Raw genomic sequence first — 18,443 nt, 5'->3', positions numbered from 1 at the left:
AAGGTTGTCTTTTCTCTTACAAAGCTCAAAATAAAGAAAACAAGACAATAAGGGCAATGCTTAAACAGGATCTCAGGTCTGACACACATTCATGGTCTTCCCAGAGTGGGTCCTAAGTTGGCGTGTGACACCGACATGTGACACAAGGACAAGGAAGGAGAAAAACCCCCAGCAATGTCACCACACCAGGAAGCGAGCAGAAAGTTTGAAGCTTCAAGATGCCACATTACAGGAATTCAACTAAAGATGTTAATTCTTAATTGAAGGAGCCAAAACAGAAATGAAGAAAGAAAAAATAACCTGTCTAATTAATATCAACACCACAATCTGCGTGGTGGGAACAAAAGGTTAAGAACAAAGGCCTTTATATAGTCAACAGGAAATGCATGCCGTACCTCCAGTTAGAAAGGAAAAATAAATGTCTAAGTTACTGTTATGAAGAAAGACAAAATTAGGCCATAATGAGGGGATCTCTGAGCAAAAAGCAGCCTCTGTCTATTATTCAGAGAGCAACCCTGAAGGAAGCACTTAAAAATTGACAAAACAAGGCATAGGGACAGAGATTAATGTGGGAATGAACTTATTCAAAGGCAGATGGATCAATGGGGAGAGGGGCTCTGTGAAAGCACAAGGAATGAGAATAAGATGGAGTGAGGCAGGTAGGGGGAGACGGGACACAGCTGATGTGGTCAGTTTAGGGCCTGCCTGACTTTTACTGTCTCCCATTCTTACCATTTGGTAAATTTACCTCCCATCCTAAGGATATCTATCTTGAGTAGTTTAGGTGGATTGATTTGGGGAGACTAACTCTTAAAATAGAATGTTGTAATGAGTCACTCAGTTATGCTAAGGATTAATGTGATGTTTGCTTTGCTTATGCAAATTAAGAAGGAATTGGAAAAAGGGTAGCTTTAGATATGTAAGAAGTAGAAATTGGAAAAAGCTTGGTGAGCCTGTTCTGCTACCCATGTACTGTTAAGTCTTGTCTTATCTTTTGTAGATCTTTTTATGTTTATCAATGAACTCTGAATACTCTAACATGGCGTGTACTCTTTATTTCATCCTGGTTGTCCTATTGGCTCAAAAGGGTTGTGTCAATGGAAAGCCTCGGTCCAGGGTACTCCCTGGTATGGCTTGAAGTGCCTCCCTGGAAGGAACATGGAGGAATTGCCCCCTAGGATGGCAAGCAGGTTTTCTTTTTTCTGGCTGTCTTTTCACAAAAGAATAGTTACCCATCCTAGTCTATTTTTGTGTCTCTGTGTTCCTCAATGGTAAATCTTTCAGTTCTTTGACCACCCAAGAACCTGCTGTTTAAAGCTCCAGCACATTTTTAATAACATCCAAACTGAGTGGCAGCTTACACTTAAATGCTTGGTTCCTGGCAACAAGGGAAGGGCATTCATGCCTGGTAATTCATTGGAAATTTGCCAACAAATCCCAAGGAGACAGAGCTTTGAAGTCCTCCAGGTTTTCTGTGCATCTCCTTTTCAAGTCAGCTCACATGACTCTGCTGCTGCCCTTAGAGCACTATTCTAAACCATGGCAGCCTGGTGATCTTACAAGAAAGATGAATGCACAGGGAGGATATGAGCTTATTTGCTAATTTCATGCTCTTTTCATGTATCCCTGGGAGGATCTTCAGAAATATTCTTAGTCACCCTCTTACCTGTGGCTGAGAACTACCTTTTGAACTGTTTTTGTTGTTGTTTCCATCTTCCCATAAATAACAAGGTAAACTGACCAGCCAGCAGGCAAAATTTATGTGCACACTGTTCTTAGTAGGCTGGTGAAGTGTTTTATTATCTCACTTGATTCATTAGCAAAATTTAAAAATCAAGTGATTGGAGATGCATTCCTAGAATGACAGACTTCCAATAATTCACTCTTCCACCCAAGCCATAATACACTGGCAACAATTGTCAAAATCAACGTTTTTGGAACTTGGAAACTAACAAAAGGCTTGCAACTATCTCAGGATTATTTAAAGAGAACCCTTCTGGATCTCAGTATGACAATGAGCTTTGTAATGTTTTGACTTGCTGTATTTTCACCACCCCACTCTTAAATCTCAAAAACCCACAGCCTGATAACCAGAATGGGTGTGGTTACCACTGAAGAATCCCAACCAGAGGGTGGAAATCATGCTGGAGGACCCCTCAAAACCCACTTTCTGGAGAATTCTTATTATTTTGATCTTTCTTTCAGCTCCCTGAAAACAAAATCTCTATTATCCATGTTATTTTTTATCTAGTCTATTCAGAACTTTCTGTCAGAGAACAGTCCTATCCCCCTATCCGTCTCCAGTAACACTTGTCAAAAGCTATCTGACACAGATGTATGACACTGCAGCTGCCTGAGGCCATGGTAGCAATTGGAGCTAACAAGAAGCTAACAAAAAATCTGGGAAGGAAAACCTTGGGAATGATATGCTCACAGGGCCATGGAAAGATCCTATGTATTTTTGGGAAAATAGAAGGCCACCTGCATATGCAGGGCTGTGCATAGGCTCAGAAGGCCCTGATCTCTCTTGTCTGGCTCACCAATGGCTCCATGCAAGCAGGAAGTGAGAGCAAGGGCAGAGTTATAATTATCTGCAAGACTCTGAAGGCACACAGAACTCCAAGGGTGAAGGTGAGGAGGGGCATTGGTTGATGGCACTTATGGAATGTCTATTTCTTTCTATTTCATTTTTTAAATTTCAGAATATTATCAGGGTACACACTTTTTGGTTACATAATGTGTTCTTGTATATTTTAAGCCCACGTTATAATTGTGTGCCTCACCCAGAAAGTGTGCAATGTACCCATGTGATGTACCCATTGGGTAGGGATTGACCTATCCCCTTCTTATTCCCACTCACTTGAATTTCACTGAGTTTTGCTTCCATATGAGCACAAAAAGGCTGACCAAATAGTTCCTATTTATTTATTAATTTACTTACTTACTTTGTTGTTGTTGTTATTGAGACAGTCTCATTCTGTCATCTTGCCTGAAGTGTCATGGCGTCATCATAGCTCACAGCAACCTCAAACTCTTGGGCTTGAGCAATCCTCTTGCCTCAGCCTCCTGAGTAGCTTGGATTGCAGGTGTTCAGCACTATCTCTGGCTAGTTTTTCTATTTTTAGCAGAGATGGGGTCTTGCTCTTGCCCAGGCAGATTTCAAACTCCTAAGCCCAAGCAATCTACCCACCTCCACATTCCAGAGTACTAGGATTATAGGTATGAACCATTGTGTCTGGCCTAACTAGTTTCAATTTAGTATTGAATACATGTGGTATTTGCTTTTCCATCCTTGTGACACTTTACTTAGTATAACAGTCTCTAATTTCATCCAGGTTGTTATGAAAGATACTAGATCACCATCTTTTTATGGCTAAAATGTATTCCATGGTATATATTTTGTCTTTGGTTTTTTTTATTTCAAAATATTAGGGGGTACATGTCTTTTATTTACACACTTTTTAAAAACTAATTTCTGATCTAATCAAGGAGAGACTTTAGAAAACACACACACACACAAATCTTGAGATACTGACTTTAGAGAAGTAGTCCAGGAAAGTTACCAAACAAATAAATGGTGGTAACAAGGACAACAGCAGCAATAATAAATGTTATAAGTAACAACTGTGGAGAATAATGGGAATCTGATTTCTAGAGTTGTCACATTATATTACTTAAAATATTCAGTTTTCAACAAAAACAGGAAATTATGGCCCATGTGTCAGCCAACAATTCCATAGCCAGCAAAGCTATGTTTAAAAAATGATCTGGAGTGGATGTAGTGATATCAAGCAAAAGGGACTTTGGCAAAAGGTGTTGCCAAAAACAAAGGAAGTCATTTGAAAATGATAAAAGAGTCAACCTATCAGGATGAAAACAATAATAAATGCAATCAAACAATGAGATCCCAAAATGTGTGAATCAATCACTCCATCAACAATCATTCAAAAATAATATTTGAAGATTTCAGTACTCACAAAGGAATAGGAGACTTAAATACAATTATAAAACAACTGTATCAAACAGGTGTCTATAGAATGCTCTAGGATATATATTTTCCTCAGGTGCATACTGAACATTCTCTAAGATAGACTGTATGTCTGCCATAACACAAACTTAAAAGGGTTAAGCTTTTAAGCTTAAAAGGGTTAAAAAAGGCAAAGTATTTCCACAGATAAAAATAAATTATATTTAAAAGTTATTAATGGAATGTAATTTAGGAAACTCACAAAATTAAACAATACTCTCCTACTTGACCAATGGGTCAAAGAATTAATAAGTAAAGTTACAAACTACTTTGGTATGTGTAAAAATAAAAGCACAACATATTAAAACCTATGAGATGCAGCTAAAGCAACAATCAAGGAAAATTTATAACTATAAACACATATAAAAGATAATAATTTTTTTTGAGACAGAGTCTCACTCTGGGTTGAATGTCATGGAGTTATAACTTGGCTCAATCAATCCTCTTGCCTCAGTCTCCCAAGTAGCTAGGACTACAGGCAGCCACCACAATGCCCTAGAGATGTGGTCTCACTCTTGCCCAGGCTAGTCTTGAACTCCTGAGCTCAATAAATCCACCTTCCTCAGTTTCCCAGAGTGTTAGGATAACAGGCATAAGCCACTATGCCTGGCCCAAAAGGTAATAATATTTTAAAATTAATAACCAAGTCTTCTACCTTAAAACATAATAAGAAGATATGAAATTGAATTGAAACAGATATTATCACAGATAACAAACTAAACCCAAATACTACTTAACAACATAAATAATAAGATTGAAGCAAAAACTATGAGATAAAGAATAAGAAAACAATAGTTCTCTACAAGAAACACAAAAAAATTAGTTCTTTGAAATGATCCACAGCATTGGCAACCCTTTTAGCCAGACTGTCTAAGGTCAAAAAGAGAAAAGACTCAAGTTACTAAACTAGGAAGAAAGTAGGGGTTTCACTGCCCCAGATTGAAATAAAAGTGATCATAGGTTGATACTCTGTAAAACTATATGACAACAAAGCATTAAACTCAGACAAATTGAACCTCCCTCTAGAAAATCTTAGAAAACCTGGATAGACCTATGAGAAATTCAGTGGGTAGTAATTGGGAAAATTTCTTTTTTTCAACTTAATTTTTATTAAATCATAACTGTATACATTTACAGTGATGTAAATGTACATGGGGTACAATGTGATGATTTGATATACAGTGTGGAATGCTTAAATCAAACTAATTAACATAACCATCACCTCACTTATGTTTATGGTAAGACATTTATGATATACATTTATTTTTACGGTAAGACGTTTATGATATACTCTTAGTTGTTTTGTAATGTACCCTTGCATTGTGTATATTAGGTAAGATCTCTCCACTCACCCTCCTCTGTTCTTCCTTTCCCTTCTTTCTTTCTGGATTATCTTTGTGTTTTATTATTCATATGAATATGATAGCATTTATATATTGGTTTCATAATAGTACTGAGTACATTGTACTCAGTACATAATAGTACTGAGTACATAGCATTTATATATTGGTTTCATAATAGTACTGAGTACAATAGTACTGAGTACATTGAATAGTACTGAGTACATATTCATATGAATATGATAGCATTTATATATTGGTTTCATAATAGTACTGAGTACATTGAATAGTACTGAAGAGAGAGTAAAGTCTCTCTCTTTTTTATGTCTGCATAGTATTCCATGGAATACATATACCACAATTTGTTTACCCATTTTTGAGTTGATGGGCATTTAGGTTGCTTCCACGACTTGGCTATTATTAACTGGGCTGCAATAAATGTTCTGTTGCAAACGTCTTTGTTGTAAAATGATTTTTGTTCATCTGGGTAGATGCTGGTAATGATATTGCAGGATCAAATGGTAGGTCAACTTTTAAACCTTTGGCTAGCCTAACCAGAAACAGAAAAGTAAAATCTCTAATTATGTCAATCAGAAATGGTAAATGAGAAATAATAAGATACCACAGAAATTCAATAAAATCCTCCATGATTACTACAAAAAACTCTATTCTGAGAAATATGAAAATATGGAGGAAATGGATGACTACCTAGAACTATGCCACTTTCCTAGACTCAACCAGAAAGAATTAGAAATTTTGAATAGACCTATATTAAGCACTGAAATAGCATCAACTATACAAAATCTCCCCAAAAGAAAAGTTTTGGGCTAGGTGGCTTCACATCAGATTTCTACCATTCAAAGAGGAACTAGTACCTATATTACATGACCTTTTCCAAAACATAGAAAAGGAAGGAATCCTCCCCAACACATTCTATGAAGCAAATATCAACTTGATCCTCAAGCTAGGAAAGGACCCAACAAAGAAAGAAAACTATAGATCAATATCATTAATGAATATCAATGCAAAAATATTTGATAAGATCCTAGCAAACAGAATCCAACTATACACCAAAAAAATTATATACCATGATCAACTTGGCTTTATCCCAGGGTTACAAGGTTGGTTCAACATATGTAATTGGAAAATTTTCCATAAAGAAAATCATAGTCCCAGATAGCTTGTTCGTTGAATTCTACTAAACATTTAAAGAATTAAAACTTATTCTACACTAACACTTCCAAGAAGGAGAAAAGGAAGAAGAAGAAAGGTAGGAGAAAGAGGAGGATGAGGATGGAGAGAGAAGAAGAAAGAGGGGGAAAAAAATAAAGAGGAAGGAGGATGAGGAGAGGTGGTGAACACTTCCAAACTCATTCTGAGACCAGCAATTCCCTTATATCAAAACCATATAAAGACATTACAGAAAAAGTGTATTATTACAAATGCATAATACATGCATTATAAATTATATATAATGATTTCTTTTTTAGGGAAAGAAACTTTCTTCAGGGAAAAGAAACATCTGCCACCACCACTAGGGCCAGCTTCTGGGGCGTGTGCATTCACATGAAGCCCCACCTCAGAGGGCCCCTGAGCTTGCTCTGAGGTTGCTGCCTTGAAATTCTTAATAGCATCAACTTTATATTGTTCATTCGTGTAAGTAAAGTTTGGTGGGGTTGTGCACAGCAGGGAAGGTACTTGCAACTTGCTTCAAATACAGAGAAAGGATAGCAGTGTCCTAAAAGCAAACCAGCCAAGGAACCCCTAAGATTCTTACTGCTGTTCTTCCAACCAGCTACACTGATAATGGCGACAAGGAGTAAAGAGAGAGAAGGGGCAATCCACAGCTTCCTATCCTTTCAGTCTGTTTTTACTCATCCGCAAAGCCGAAAGGTGGGGAGCATCATGAGGCTTCACCTATGTGGAGAAAGGAAGCAAGGTAGTTGAACTAATTTCATTCTGTGCTTCTACCATTCTGTTTAGAGCAAAATACATTTGCATGCATGACTACCAAACACAAATGGCTTAATTTAAGAGATTCCACAGACAAGTTAAATCCTGTTCTATCTGAATTTGAATCTGTCATTGTATGATACAAATATGAATAATAAAATTCCGACCAATAATTTAAATTTAAAATTTTCTCTACTTTAATGGCATTAAATAGCAAATTTAACGCATCATGTCATGTTAAGAGAAAGACTGAGGAAAGAAGGCAGACACTTTATAATTTAGTGCATTTGGAGACATGTTTTTCCTGCTGTTTAAAAGATGGGGCCCCCCATTTTCATTTTGCCTTCAACACTATGGAGCCTGCTGTGACAACAGGGAACTAATAACACCTGCACACCACAGAGATGCAGTGGCTATTAATAGGTAGACAGTAATATAATCAAAAGGTGGACTAGCCTCTCTCTTCTGTGTTTCTAGAGCACATAAAGGGTATTTTTTGTTATGGACTTTGCCACACTTTGGTGTGAATTTTGAATATTCCATGCTGCTTGTCCACATTTGATAGCCTGTGTATAAGTCCACAGAGATCTGGGTCTGATTCATTTTCTTACTAATCCTCTCAGAACCTCTTTAAGAATAGGTATGCAGCAAATGTTTTGCATCTTTGTCCCCAACCAAACTGACAGATCCTTACAGGGGAATTTCCTCTGGCTCTCGGCCTTGCCGTGATGCCTGGCATGGAGCACGTGGCAGACTGGACATTAAGACAGTAGGTGCTGGTGGATACTGAGTCTTCCGAGAAATGTGAGCTGCCATTGGAATGCAAAGGGGCCATTGGTTCTGCCTCTCCGGCCTCCATACTCCTTTTTCCAGGTGAAAACTCCTTGAGTTTTTCCTCTGAGAAACTGAAGTTCCTCCATCTTGCAGCTTGTGTTCAGGCTGAACTAATCCCTACCACAGGTCCAGAGGTGGAAACAGGACTTAGGCCTGGCCAAGCAGCACGACCCAGCCCACATCCACAGAAAGACTGATTCGGCAATGGGCATCAGGCCCAATTCTGCTCATACCTGTGGCTTTTGTTGGTATGATTTTGTCTGCTGGACTTAAACCTGGAATGATATAAAGGAGGTAGTGGTGGCTACAGAGATAGAATTCTTCCTGAGAATGGAACACAGAACAAAGAACTGGGAGATGGAGAGAAACCAGCCCCTGAAATCCCTCAGGATCCCACTTTCCCAAAAGCTAAAATGACTCTTTTAGTTCCATGAGCCAGTGAACATCAGTGGGTCTTAGAATAAACACTTTTGACAGAGACAATGTTTGTTTTATTAATGGTCTGTCAAGAGATACCCTTGATTTCCACAAAGACTCAAATAATCTCTTGGAATTCTGGTCTTGCTGCTTCTATCATCTCATGCCCACTATCCATAGAGGCCAGAGCACAGGATACCTCACGTTCCCTGAGCTTTGGCGTAAGGAAAGGGGCAACACAAAGAATACCACGTGCCCCTCATCCTGGTGTCGGAGCAAAAGGGGGCAGAGAGGAGTGTGCCCAACTCAGACTGCAGTTCCCATCTGACGGGCTATGTCGGGACGGCAGGCAGACAAGGTCATGGCTTCAAGAGCTATACAGTTCTACATTTTTCACAATCAGGAGGAAATCTAGATGTGCATTAAGAATTTGCCAATTTGCAAATGCAGACAACTAATTAAGTTAAAAAGGAAACATCAAATAAACACTATTCAGACTTCTCAGAGACTTGTGGTCCTAAGGACTCAGATAGGTGTCCAGACCCCAGTATTTCTGCCCTCTCCTGTCACCATGCTGTGTGAGTGGCACAGGATATGCCTCTTGCAGGCAGGGCAAGGAGACCAGTTGGTTTCTGTTCTTGAGCAGGCGAGCCGATGTCATTTGGTTCCGGTCTTTCTAATCCCTGAATATTTAAGAACTTTAGATTTATTTAATCAAAACAAATGAATTTTAAGTTCATAGATTTGTGAAGCTTTCTAAAGTCATTCACATTTAGTCTCTGGAAAGAGGTTTCTTTCCAAGCCCAGAAACCAGATGAATATTCCTAAGGATTAATAATGATTTTTAAATTAGGCCTTACAAAAATATGTTTTTATAAAAGTTGCAGGTGGTTTTATGGGCAGTGACCTTCAAACAGTATATATGTTTGAAGTATATATGTTTAAAATATAAATTATTATTTTTTTTCTTGCAGATGTCACTCTGTTCCTGGGCTAGAGTGGAGTGAAATCACATAATAACTCACACAACTTCAAACTCCTGGGCTCTAGTGGTCCTCCTGCCTCAGCCTCTCAAGTCGCTGGGGCTATAGGCACCTGCCACAATGCCTGGCTAATTTTTTCTATTTTTTGTGGAAATGAATGTGCTATGTTGCCCAGACTAGTTTTGAGCTCCTGGGGTCAAGCAATTCTCTTCCCTCAGCTTCTCAAAGTGCTGGGATTACTAGCTTGGGATAACTTTGTCCAGCTGATTTTTAAATTATTATTGTTCCCCTCTCCCACCCCCTTCCCATGTTCTAAGGCTATAATTAGGTTATGATGAGAGTATTTCAAAACGTATATGAAAACAGCACACTGTACCCCATGCTTGCATTAATGTACATAGTTATGCTACAAGAAATAAATAATAAATAAATAAATAAAATAAAGCAGAGGAAAAAAATAAATTATTACTGTTCACTTGCAACTATATAATAATAAGCACCATGGAATACTTTGAAAAATGAAAATGAAGAAGTATCAATTGCTACCCCCAAATCTCAGGGAAGACATGGCACTACAATGATTTTTCCCAAAGGGAGTTTCAGGGGGAAAGGATTTCCATTTACGAAATATCAAAATGAAACTGTCCCAAGATTTTATTTTCTTACAAATTTCTTTACAAAATTTTCTCTAATCTTTCTAAGCTCCCCCATCATAGTATTTAAACCTATCTTTTCCAAAAACTCTAACAGTCTCCCAGAAACCCCAAGCACAATTCCTGCCTGCCTTTGGCCCAAAGAAAAAGCTACTTCTGGGTGGCATCTGTGGCTCAAAGCGCCGGCCCCATATGCCGGAGGTGGTGGGTTCAAACCCAGCCCCGGCCAAAAACTGAAAAAAAAAAAAGAGCTATTTCTTCATGACAAATACTCTCTAAATAGCAACAGATAAATAGGAGACTTAACTTTATTTTTGTACTTATTTAGGAATAAGCATTTATGTATACTTTGTGTAATAATCTGTCTGTCTATCCAAGCCAATGCAAGTTAAACCAAAATAAGAATCAATCAAAATCAGTTTGGGAGGGTGAATGAATTAAGTCAAAAATTTGAACTTGTGCCAAAGTTCTAAAATTTAGCTCTTCACTGCTCTATCATATGAACTCTCAGAAATTAATAGAGAAATAGCAGCTGACTCAAAATGGTGATTCTGAGTCATTTAAATCAAAGCCTTCTAAGAAAGAAGATCCACACTGGTGATCATACAACAGATATAGTGAGTGTACCTCACATCCAGGTCTTAAACTACTCTGTGACTTTCTTTGTTTGGGGGCATAAGCCATGTTGTAAGTGTCACTCAGCATGCATGAATATCATGGCTGATTTAGCAAAACCTTTCTACTTAATATATACCTAATTCCCTGAAAAGACATTTGTTGAAAACCTGCTCTGGGCATCACAGAGATTATGAGTGAACTAAAACTTGATCTCTGCTCTCTCAGATAATTAGAAAGGATATTAAAAAACATCCCCCAAACATCTAAACAAGTGCATAAAACAATTATATATTATGAAAAGTGCTATAAAGAACTTAAAACATGCCATCTCATTTTTAATAAACTCTTAATTATGGGTCAAATCCTGTGCTAAGTAACTTATATTTAATATCTCTTGATTCACATTTATATTGCCAATAGAAGCACAGTAATGCGTGATAATAATTAAGCAGTAAGAACAGTGTCTTATATATTGTAAGGACCTCAATGAAAAATCAATGATCTTGTTATTACCTTGTTAATGGTGTAAGGTTACTTTTAGAAGGATACTCTTCTAATCCTCACTTTACTAACAAAGAATTAAAGCTCAAAAAGAGATGTGATGATCAGGTTTATGTGTTAAGTTGGCTTGGCTATAGTCACCAGTTATCCAATCAAGCACTGATTCTAGGTGTGGCCCTGGAGGTATTTTATAGATGTGATTAACCTCTGTAATCAACTGACTTTAAGTAAAGGAGTTGTAATCAATAATATGGGTGAGACTAATTTAATCAGTTGAATGGCAGAACTTGTCTTGAAAAAAAATAAAAGAATTTCCCCACGTACCACAGCATCAGATCCTCCCTGTGTTTTCCGTTAGTCTTCCTGAAAGCCTGCAGGTGGATTCAGAGTCCCCTACCCAGCCCCTACAATTGCCAGTCCCTTGCCATGTATCTCTTGATAAATGCATATCATACTGGCTCTTACCACTTAATGCAGTGAAAATAATGGCCACTTAGTGGTACAGCCAGGCTTCTAACAGAAACCCAAAGGTGAAAGTCCACACCTCAACTACCAGACACTTTGCTTCAGCCTGTTATCTCATCAGAGAGGTGGAATTAAACATTCATCTTATCTAACTATAAACCCTTCTTTAAGGGTCAAAATTAACTTCCAAAAATATCTTGATCCAACAAAGTGTCCACAAACAAGTGATGAAATTTGTTTTAGATGGCCGAGTTTGGTGGCTCATGTCTGTAATCCTAGAACTCTGGATTCTAGGAATTCTAGGCTGAGGTAGGAGGTGCGGTCAGGAATTCAAGAACAGCCTGAGGAAAAGGGAGACCCCATCTCTACTGGAAAAAAAAAAAAAGTTTAGCCAGGTATGGTGGTATATGCCTACAGTTCCAGCTACTTGGGAGGCTGAGGCAGGAGGATCACTTGAGCCCAGAAGTTTGAGGTTGCTATGAACTAGGCTAATGCCATGGCATTCTCTTTTGGACAAAAGGGTGAGATTTTGTCAAAAAAAAAAAAAAGGAAGAAAGAGGAAAAGAAGGAAAGGAGGAAAGGTGGGAAGGAAGGAAGGAAGGAAGGAAGGAAGGAAGGAAGGAAGGAAGGAAGGAAGGAAGGATTGATTTTGTTCTATATAATATGAAGTTCTGTTAGTAGCAGAAATACCTAACGACCACTAATCTCACAAATACTGACTATGTGGCTTATGGTTTATTATATTCTGGATGCTTTTATATCAAAAATGTCCCCAGAATAAGAACTAGCTTAGACGTCCATCTGTTCATCTTCTGTCAGTGGGCATTCCCAAGCCAGCCTCTGAATGCGACTCTCACAATTTCTTTTTGTTCTTTTCCCTTCAGTTACCTTAAGTTCTGATTTCTAACACTGCAAGACAGCTGTAAACTTCAATCAGAGAAGACCTGGATTGTTTGCTACGACATAAATGATGATTTTCAGTTCCAGCGCTGGTCGTTACATATCTCTGAAGTGTGCCTAGCCCAGCATTTATGCTCTATTTTCATGGCCTCTGATAACAAACTGGCATCGCAGCAGATGCCTTCAAAACTCAGATACCTGTTGTTCCCTAAAGAAAATGAGGAAAGTCATTTCAAATAAAATAGTGGTTGGTAAAATGTTCAATAAAAATTCGACTCGCATCAATGCACAGTTCTTATGTCAAGGGGTTAATAGCCAATATGAGGAAGAGTGGAAACTATTTGCAGGATGTTTCTCTTATTTCTCCCCCTGTGCACAGTGAGTATCCATCAGTAGCTGAGAGTTAGTGGGTAGTAATGTCCACCTGCCTGACCCCACATGAGGTGGTTGGCAAGTGGGTTGTTTTTGGTTCAGAAAGTTTTCTTGATCAAGTCTATCTTCAAAACTTGCACACACAAAAAAATAAAACAGGTGAATCTTTAACCTCTCTGTGGAAAGCTTGAAGCTAGTGAAGCAACAATGAAGTAAATGTTCCTTCTATAGACAGCTGGGGGAAATAAACCAAGAAAAATGCCAGAGACCATAAAGCTCAGGAGAGCAGAGACCTGCTTTAGTGTCTGGCACACAGCGAGTGTTCGACCATTATTCGTCAAGTGGATGTGAAGTCATCAAAGAGTCCATTAGGAATTTTCCTTTTCTGGATATCTTTACCCCAGTGACTATTTTGGAAGCATGACCTTGTCTACCTTGGACACTGTTGACTGGTCCTTAGACGACCACCTGACCCAAAAGAAGCCAACGAAGTGACAGTAATCAAATTAAAGGAGCAAGTCTCTGTCTCAGCCCTCTTAAAAAGAAGAGATATAAACCCAGGAGAAGCTGATGGCCATTTTCTTCCATGTGGACTTAGAAAACAGCTCTTCTGTGTGCAGAGAGAAGCAGAAATAAGGCCCCAGTGCTGACTCCAGTTCATCCTTTAAGAGAGGGATTGATAATTCCATGTGCGTGAAGTCTGTGAGACACTCGGACATTACATAATAAAGATCAATGCCCTTTTTGTCTTGAGTCCTCTGAGAGTGATGCTGGCCTACTATCCACATTTTCCACATAATCCTGAACTATTTGAGGTGTCCCCCTTATCCATTTTTCACATATCAGCCAGAGATAAGATCAGCTCCCACACTCCCTACTAGGAAGGCAGGTGGGTCATCATTATAAGACACCCTGAACTAAGAGTCTCAATGTGCCATGATGCTACAAGTTTCCTCAGTGACACTATCAACAAGAACCTTACTGGTCCCCCTCATCTGATCTGTAGAATTGAGAGTCACAATACATCTTCCTAGGGTTTGCAAGGATGGATAATACACTGACAAAGAGGTCGGGACAGGAAGGAGAGAAGGGGAGAGAGAAAAGATGGAGAAGGAGGAGAAGAACTAGGAAGAGGAGGGGAGGGAGGGAAAGGAGAAAGACAAGAGAAGGAGAGAAATGGGAATCACTATTTTGACAAGCGTCAAACCCTGAATGGAGCAGAAATCACAAGACAAATGCTCAAGTAGGTGGTGGGCATGAGAAAAGGAGGTGGGGTAAACTCTGAAGAAAAAGCCGCATGGTCAGAGTGAGGTGAACTTATTATCTCCCTTTTACAACAGAGGAAACTGGGCCTGAGATATACAGAACGACTTGCTGAAGGCCCCACACAGGGCTGTTGCTACGCTGGGGTTTGCCTGACTCTGAAGCACCTGCTCTTAAACAGTGCCCCGGGGTGCCTGGAAGGAATCCTCATGCAACCTCCAGAGATCAAGTGTGGGTTTCTGAGTAGAGCCGCACCTTGTCACAGTAAACAAAAAGTATGAGCAACTCAAGTAAATTTAATTCATGGCCACATCTCTGCATTTGCTAGAGAAGAGCAGGCAGATGAAGTGGAGCCTGAGGAGGCTGAGGAGTGGAGGGGCAGGCATCTGTTGAGGCCACATGGGTGAGCTGTAAGCTCCTGATCTGTACTGGGGCCAGGGGCAGCTGAGGACCCTGTGGACAGACCTTCATGGGCACCCTTGAGAGGGAGAAGAGGGATGGACCGAGATGGACAGTAGGAGAAGATACAGACTAAGAGATGTATGAGAAAACAGAGGCTTAAAGACAGAGAATAACTAATGCTCAGAAACAAAGCAAGAATAGAGTCACAGAGCAAGTGTGGGTTTAGACACCCCAGCCCTGGCCTGCTCTCCTGCCTTCCTGTGGGCAGTGCTGACCCAGCACAGGTGGACTCTGCTTTCTTCAAGATCCCTGATCCACTGCCAAACAAAGATGCTGTGGTTGGAGTGTTGGTGCCCCCACCAAAAAAAATATATTATATGTTGGAACCTAATACTCAATATGGAAACATAGGAAGCAGATTTGATATAGGACATAAAAGGGCCATGTGGCCCCAAAGGCAGACACTGGAGTCCCTAAGTCAGGGGACACTGGGACTGACAGAAGGTGATTGAGTCACCAGGGTGCCCTACTCCGGAATGGGATTAGTGCCTTGGGATTGACAGGCTGCCTTATCCTTTCCCTATGTGAGGGTGCAGCAACATGTGGTATCTTGGAAGCCCAAAAAGTGCCCTCACCAGACACTGAATCTGGTGCACTTTGATCTTGGACTTGCCAGCCTCCAGAATTGTAAGCAATAGTTTTTTATTATTTATATATCACCCAGTCTTAGGTACTTTGTTGTAACAGGTTGAATAGATAAAGACAGATAACTACACAGCAACCCCCCAAAAGAAGTGCTATTATTATGCTCATTTTACAAAATAAGAAACTGAGGCTCTGGTGTCAAGTGATATCACACATCTCATAAGCATCAAGGTGGGGGACTTCATGAGCATCTGACTCTGAAGGGCAAGTTCCTACCTCATTACTAAATCAGCTTAATGGAGATTGTTTTGCGAAAGGAAGAGACTTCTGTAGTCCCAGGGGTCATAAGTCAAACACAGTCATTCTGCTTGTGATGATAGATGGTGAATAGAACCTCAAAGTATCTATTCCCCCCTTTCAGTTCTCCTGAATTAAGGAAGAATTAAAGGGAGGTCACAGTGCGTTGTCTATCAACACAATCTTTACAGGGCTAGGAGGGAATGCAGGCCAGGACGGAGCCTCCGATCAGCTTCATCTGTCAGGCAAGCAGGCTAACTTCTGGTCCTGGCTCTCAGTCAGCTTGGGCTGGTACAACAAAACGCTTGGAGTGGGAGGTCAAGCAGCAGGCTGTATTACCGCACAGTTCTGGAGGCTGAGAGTCTGAGGTCAGGGTCCAATAGTCGTCTAATGCTGGTGACAGCCCTTCCTGGTGTGAAGGGGACAGTCTTCCAGCCGTGTCCACACATGCCAGAGAGTCAGCGCTGCAGTTTCTTGCTCTTTTCATAAAGATTCTAATCACTCTCATGAGTTTGTTAAAATCTAATTATTGAGGGTTGAAGGTGAAGGCTTCAAAATATGAATGAAGGAATTCGGTGAGGATCCAGTTGAGTCAGTAGCAAGTGTGACAGGGGTACAGATGAGGATCCCTCAGAAAGGCCTCTTCTCTCTGTAACGACTGAATGCTAACATCCATAACCCAAATCCCCAGAACTTATAAATGTTGGCTATTTATTTGTTTGTTTCTTCCTTTTGAGTAGAGTCTCACTCTGCAACTTGAAACTCAGGGGTTTGAGCAATTCTTTTGCCTCAGTCTCAAGAGTAACTGGGACTACAGGTGTCCACCACAATGCCAGGCTATTTTTTCTATTTTTAGTAGACATGGGGTCTCACTCCTGCTCAGGCTGGTCTCACACTCCTAAGCTCAAATGATCCTCCCAGCTCGGCCTCCCAGAGTGCTAGGATTATAGGCATGAGCCACTGTTCTGAGCTTGTAAATATCTTTATGTTAAAAAAAAAAAAAAAGACTTTTTAGATTTCACTAAGTTAAGGATTGAGATGGGATGACTATTGGTGGATTTCCCAAGTGAACACTGAATGTAATCACATTCACCCTTATGAGAGGGAAGCAGAGGCAGGTTTGATGTAGGACATAAAAGAAGAGCCATGTGGCCCCAAGGGCAGACACTGGAGTCCCCAGTCCAAGGGACACTGGGACCACCAGAAGATGGAAGAGGCAAGAGTGGATCTCTCCCAGAGCCTGTGGACAGACACCCTGCTGACACCTTGACTTCAGACCGGGAAAGCTGATTTGGGGGTCCTGTCCATTGGAACATCCAGAGAATACATTTCTGTTCTGTTAAATCACTTAGGTTGTGGTAATTTTCTACAGAAGTAGGAGGAAGCTATACACCATGACACAGAGAGACAGCACAGTCACACAAGCTGACAGACAGAGGCTGGAAGGGAGACGGAGGCAGGAAATGGAGAAGCACAGAATGGAAGAGAGAGTGGAGCAAGAGGGGGTCCGCAGTCTCCACATGAATCAATCCTGCATCTGTGCGCCTGGGTTTCCCGTCATTCAGGTGGGTCCTGCTTATTCCCAGACTCCCTAACAGCACTGAATAATGAGTACATCAGTGTTTGTCTTTCATTCTTCCCATGTATGTGAATCTATTAGCACTTTAGTCAAGCTCTGTCTAATTACATCTGTAACCCTCTAAAATTACACACCCTTCTTTGTTGACAGAATGAATCTTCTTGTTTAGCTTAGGCCAAATTAAAATTCAATACAACACCGAGTTGCCACAGAACCAGCATTTAATTAACACCCAAACCTGATCAGACAGCACCACTGAACGAAGTGCTCCAGGAGAGAAGTGTAAAACTCCAGTCCCCCTCCGTGGCCCGACTGGTGTGTCAATAAACCCTCCTAGGGAGTGATGCAAACTAGTTTTTGTTAGGGTCAGCAAGTTGGGTAGATTTGGCTGAACTCTCCGGTTGGTTCTCAATCCGGTGGACAGATCTGGTTTCTGGGTGTCTGGAAAGGAGATGGGAACAGAGAATGAGAGGGAGACAGAGGCAGAAACAGAGAGAGAGAGAGAAATAATAGAGAGAGAAAGACCAAGAGCCTACACGTGCCCAAATGAAGAGCCTCAAAGACAGAGAAGCAGAAAGTCAGAGGCAGATATGTGTACCCAGGGGACAGGCAGAAATGGTAAGCAGAATGAAGACACCGCCAGAGTAAGGAAGCAGAGACAGAGAGGCACAGAGATACCCAGGGTGGAGAGAGAAACAGAGAGACAGGGAAGGAAGAGAGGGAGGGAAGGAAAAGGAGACGGACACAAGTGAGCTGGAGAGAAGAGAGGATGTGGTGGCAATTTCTGGGCAGGATAAGGTCTGACAGGCCTCCCAGACCCATTTACCCTGAGCTGTGGTTCCCGCCCACTCCTCTGCTTCCCACCAAGAAGCAAAACTCATCTCAGGAGTTTGTAGAGAGATTTTTTTTTTTTTTTGAAACATCTATGGAGAATGAAAAGAGGACTCTATGTCATTATGAGCAAATGTGATAGAAAACCTCATTTTTGTTCCCCAACGCCTTAGAATAATTATCTTTCAGATAAAGCTAAAGGAAGGCAAGTGTAGCCACATTCAGTGAAGACTACATCTCATTTTCCATGGACTGCTCCCAGGACTACCCACCTGTTGGAAACAGGTGCTCTTGGAAAGGGTCTGGTTGGACTTTGCTTCCTTTGTTCTATTTAAACTATGCAAATTCAAGGACGCAGTGTGA

Source organism: Otolemur garnettii, unplaced genomic scaffold (assembly GCF_000181295.1).
Source record: "Otolemur garnettii isolate 467f Iridium unplaced genomic scaffold, OtoGar3 scaffold00099, whole genome shotgun sequence".
In the NCBI taxonomy this organism is placed as follows: domain Eukaryota; kingdom Metazoa; phylum Chordata; class Mammalia; order Primates; family Galagidae; genus Otolemur; species Otolemur garnettii.
The sequence above is the reverse complement of the archived record's forward strand: the minus strand, read 5'-3'. Positions refer to the sequence as shown.